This window comes from Mus caroli, unplaced genomic scaffold, assembly GCF_978045245.1.
Source record: "Mus caroli unplaced genomic scaffold, Mus_caroli_1 scaffold_10, whole genome shotgun sequence".
In the NCBI taxonomy this organism is placed as follows: Eukaryota; Metazoa; Chordata; class Mammalia; order Rodentia; family Muridae; genus Mus; species Mus caroli.
In genome coordinates, this window is record NW_028227265.1 from 70,577,254 (window position 1) to 70,582,607 (window position 5,354).

The following is a 5,354-nucleotide window of genomic DNA, read 5'->3' on the forward strand; positions in this document are numbered from 1 at the left end:
TCTAACATGTTGATATTAACAAAAATTAATATTTGTAGTTATTCTAAGAAACAGTTTATTTATGAAATAAAGAGATCCACTGTGTTCCGCTCTTGTTCTTGAAAATAAAATGGATTTTTTCAGAAATTGGAAGTCAGCTTTTAGTAACTTCTGAAGCAACGACATTGCAGTTCATCAAATTATTACATACTACTGTGACAATATCTACTTCATCAAGCCCCAGGGAACTAGGAGGCCACTGTATTTGCCTGGCAATTGTCTGTATTGACAGTGACAGGAACTACAAAACTATCATATGTGAAGTATTTTCACTTGACTGGAATAATGAACATGCAAGGCTTGAGGTCATTAAACTATCACCTCAAATTATAGTCAAAGATGAAGAGTATAGCCATAGTATTTCTAAAAAACTATTTCTGGTAACTTTGAAGGTACTACATGTAATTTTAATTATTCTAGAATTAAATTGCCACCTCATTTAATGCCTTATGTTCATATAGAAATTTTCTATTTATTTAATTTCTATAAATGTTTGTGATGTCACATCAAATTTATAAACATAATCCTAGGTCCAAACATATTCACTCTAAAAGACAGCAACAATAGCTATTTTGCAGTCCTTGTCTTTGGTTTCAACTTTTTTTTTTTTTTACATATAGCACAATAGGTTTTCTGTTCTACTGGAGGAGGCACAATTTCTTGATTGTTTATAATTTTGCATTTGTCTAGGCATCTGGCATTATGATGTTTAAAGTGTTTCTTGATATAGATATCTCTGTCTACCTTTACTTGGGTCCCATGTATTGAACTAAAGTCACCTGTTATGCACAGCAAGTACAAGTGAGCCTTTTCCCAGTGAGCCATCTGAGTGGCCCAGTAACCAAATTTTTGAAAAAAAGAAAAAAGGAACAAGCATAAGGAATACACAAATTAATAGAATGCCTGTTGTACCAAAGAACACCAAAAGGACTGACTGATAGGTAAACTGAGAGGATGAAATGGGCAAATGACAGAAACGGAGTTTTAAGAGTTTGTAGAAGCCTTTTAATATTAAGGACATTCATTTATATATGTCAATTTGTACATGAAACTAGGGACAATCAAAGGACATTTGCACACATTTTCCCATCAGTTTATTTAGCTTTATCATGGAGATATAATATATTTTTACATACACATACACACACATGCACATATATGGATACTATTACAAAATTGTTTACTATAAAATATAATGAATACAATGCTATCTAATTATGCATCAGATTAATTTTTATACAAAATAATTATATTCATCATTGCATTTCAAAGAGCTAGAAGCCATCTTTTTTTTTTTTTTTTTTGAGTTAGATTCTTTACGAGATATTAGTTCAGGCAGGTGCCCTGGTTCTGTGATCCCCTCCCCCTTTAGGTCACAGTGAGCAGGTTTTTTCAGAAGAACCTGAAGTGCTGGGATTGCTGAGCTCCAGGGTCAGAAGCACAACTGGAAAGCCTCAGATATACACTGCTTCCACTCTTCCAGGCTGGGCAGTAGGGAGGAGAGGCCATGATGTGCCAGATCTCTCCATCAGATACCTTGGAGGTTTGGTAGGACAACAGCTATACACCTGCCTCTGCCAGAAGGCGGATCATAGTGGGAAGCATTACAGGATTGGAGGGCTCATCATGGAACATGTGCAGGAGTTGGTCCCTGCATATAGTGGCCCCTCTGGCCTAAAGACTGATCTGTTGAACACCTGTAGGATTGGTGCGGTTCCCTGGACCAAGCCGACAGTTTGGTACGGAGCACCTGCCATGACCAAAGTCAGGAGGCATTCCCCCGCTGCCCTGCTCCTATAGGATCCCAGGGCTATGGGAGGTGGTGACATGAGGTCAGTCTCTTTCACCAGTAGCTTAGGGTTCACTAAGTTCATGTCTGCTTTCTTGGACGTTTCTCTCAGAAGACCAACAATGACTTCAGGGCTCTTGCAGGTCCCAACATTCTTCAGAGATATTTCTTGTGTAACCACGTGGATGATCCCTTTAGGGGAGCCAGCCCAGGCATACCTCAGCATGTCCAGTGCTTCTGCCAGACCAATCCAGGGCTCCATGTGTGGAGAGAAGGCACTGGTAAGGGCCTGGGCATTTTTGACCCATGTTAGAGGTTTCCCCTTCACCATGTCCACAAACTGGACAGCGATTTCCTCCCCTCAGCGACTCTGGGCTAGGAGCACCGAGGCTGTTTCCATTGCGGGTATTCATGACTAGGATGCCCTTCCTCGTGGCAGCATCCAGATCCACATTGTCCGCGCCTGTACCTGTAACCTCCTCCAGTCTAGGCAGGCTAGTTCAGACCTTAAGCCACTGAGTCGGGGCCACCTGCAGTGCAGCTCCTCTGACATTTGAGCCTTGATCAGGAACCTTGTCTTGGTTCCATTTCTCTCATCTGCCTAGTTCCCCTCTCTTTTCAGCCCTGGTTTGCCTCCCAGGTGAAACCCAGTTCATGTGAGCCACAGGTCGGTTTCCAACATGTACCAGCCCTTCCCAGCACCTGAAACTTCTCTGCTGCACTGATGACATCAGCAGTGACCTTAGTAGCTGACCAGGGGATAAGGCCTTCACAGTCCTGCTGTTTGGCTATCAGCTCCTCCTTCCACAAGTTCTTCTTCTCCACCACCTGCAGCCCTCCATCTTGCAGGATCTCCCAGCAGCAGGGCGCCAGGCTGTCACTGATGAGTACTTTGCACAGATTTGTGAAGGCCATTGGTGGAGCCAGGCCTTAGTTGCTCTGTGTGGGCAGAAGCACTTAGCTCAGGAAACTGCAGGCAGGGCTGGCTCCTGTGACTGATAGAAGCCATTATTTAACCAGTATCCAGAAAACACACGTACATTTTCCTTTAATGTGTGTATGCATTTGTGTGCACACATATGTACATAGAGAGTATTCCAGTCTTCGTTATTCCCAGTGTCATGAGGAAGGTGATTTTTCTAGTTTTCGTATAGAGGACTATTTACAGCATTAAATATTCTTTTAATGAAAAATTAGCAATAGTGTACATATTATTAGATGTCAGTTCAATGTAAGAAAATTAAAATGCCATAGCTGTTAACTCTTTGTTTCCATATTGACTGGATTTAAGATATATATCACCTAGTTATTATTACATAAATATGCATATAATGCATATCATATATGTACTTTCTATAAAGAAGTTGCTATTAACTATGAATACTATTGAAGAAACAGATTTAAATTGATTTCTTTGTCAACAAAGGCAAATTGGGTGTGTTAGAAGACAAGAATGTTCAATACCAGGACTTCATTTAATTTTTACATGAAAGTTTCAACTGACTGTCCTGAGCAATTTCAATTTTCTAGTCAATCAGAGACCAAATATATTTAGGAGAGTTATATGCTGTTATAAATAACCAGTGCCGTATCTAGATGTATGCTTCTGAAATTTACACAGACATTTAAAGCCTAGTTTAAAACTTTAGCTGATGGGTTTAAAGTAAAAATTCAACATTTTCTGAAAAATGATGCAGGCAAATTTCAAAGCTCAAAGAGGTTACTTTTGTTATATAAATATTGTGTACATATTCTATGACATTTCTGATTAATTCCTTTAAAGATTTTCTCTTTCATTTTGCCATGCCTTTGGAGAATATTATTACATATTAAGAGTGAAAAGTGGGTTTTATTTTTGTAGAAAATATATAGCTATTTTTACTAAGCATTAAATCATAAAAATGATTTATGGGCATCAAATCTGCAACTTAATTTATACTTTTCTGTTTCTTTCCTTTCAGCCCATTGTCCTTGATTGTTATCGCAAAGTTCTAAGCACACCTTCCCTTTATGGAATGAAATGTTATTATGCAGGCTGCTAAGTATTTGGAAGCCACTTGTACCTGACAAGAATGTGACTATGCTCAAATGTATCCATTTACATTCAATAACTTGTACTCCAAGCATTTCATGAGCATTATTCTAGAAATTATTTTTATATAGAATTGGAAACATATTTTAAAAATAATCTTGCAATAATCACCATCTGAGTATGATTATATTAACATTCTCTGCTTATAACTTTTTCATATGGAACTTTTACAGTTGAAAATAACAATCATTAGAACCTAGAGATAAATCATTACTTTTTTTAATTTAACTTATTTTTTTTTTTTTTTTTTTTTTACTTATTCACTTTACATCCTGTTCACTGCCCTCTCTCCCATCCCTGCTCATGGTCATCTCTTTTCACAATCCTTCCTCCACCCCCTCCCTCTCCTTTTAGTGGGTGGGAGGCCCCCCAAGGTATCTTGCCACCCTGCACCTTCAAGTCTCTGGGAGTCTAGGCACTTCCTCTCCCACTGTGGTTAGACACGTCAGCCTAACTAGAAGAGCATACATGCAACATGTTTTGAGATAGCCCCTGCTCCCATTGTTCATGAAGATCAAGCTTCACATCTGCTACATATTGTGTGGGGAGGCCTAGGTCCAGTCTGTGTATATACTTTAGTTGGTGGTTCAGACTCCGAGAACCTCAAAGGTTCAGGTAGTTAACTCTGTCGGTCTTCTGGTGGAGTTCCTATCCCTTTTGGGGTCCACGATTCTTCCTTCCATTCTTCCATAGGAGTCCTCAAGTTCTATCCACTGTTTGGCTGTGGGTGTCTGTGTCTCTCTAAGTCAGCTACTGGGTTGATCCTCACAAAAAACAACATGCTACTGTCTGCAAACATAACAAAGTATTATTAATGGTGTCAGGGATTGCCCATGTGATGGATCTCATGTTGGTGTTGGCCATTCCCACAGTCTCTGCTCCATCCCTTGTCAGCGTTTCTTGAACAAAGGATAAATTTTGGGTTGAAAGTTTTGTTGGTGGCTTGGTGACTTTATCACTCCACTGGGGTTCCTGCCTTGCTATAGGAGGTGGTCTCTTCCTAATGGTGGTTCCTAATGGAGTGATTCACAGCTAAGGTCATTCTCATTGATTCTGGGGTGCCTCCCTTATTCCAGGTCTCTGTTTTGTCCCAAAGATGTCTCCCTCCTCCTCACCCTAGTCAGTTGCAGATGTCCATTCATTTTAGTGGTTATCTGTCCATCTCTCCTGTCCCTGTCCATACCTGATGAAATAAACCATTATTATAACTAACATAAGATCCTATTTTTATATGTGAGAATTTTATCTTCTACTATTTGAATATTTTAGTAAATACATTTATTTACTTAAAATTAGAGTAGTTATCAATACTTTTAAAAACATAAACCCCCAAATTGGAAAAATAAAATCTTGTTATTTGATAACATTACTGCATCCCTCCCCCCAACACACACACACACACACACACACATTGTGGTCTGAAAACATTAGATT

General features: G+C 39.2%; 1 pseudogene; it reads right to left on the reverse strand.

Annotated features, from left to right (window-relative positions):
• Positions 1-1,471: 1,471 nt before the first annotated feature.
• LOC110299555 (D-3-phosphoglycerate dehydrogenase pseudogene) lies at positions 1,472-2,228 on the reverse strand (annotated as a pseudogene).
• Between the last annotated feature and the right edge of the window lie 3,126 nt (positions 2,229-5,354).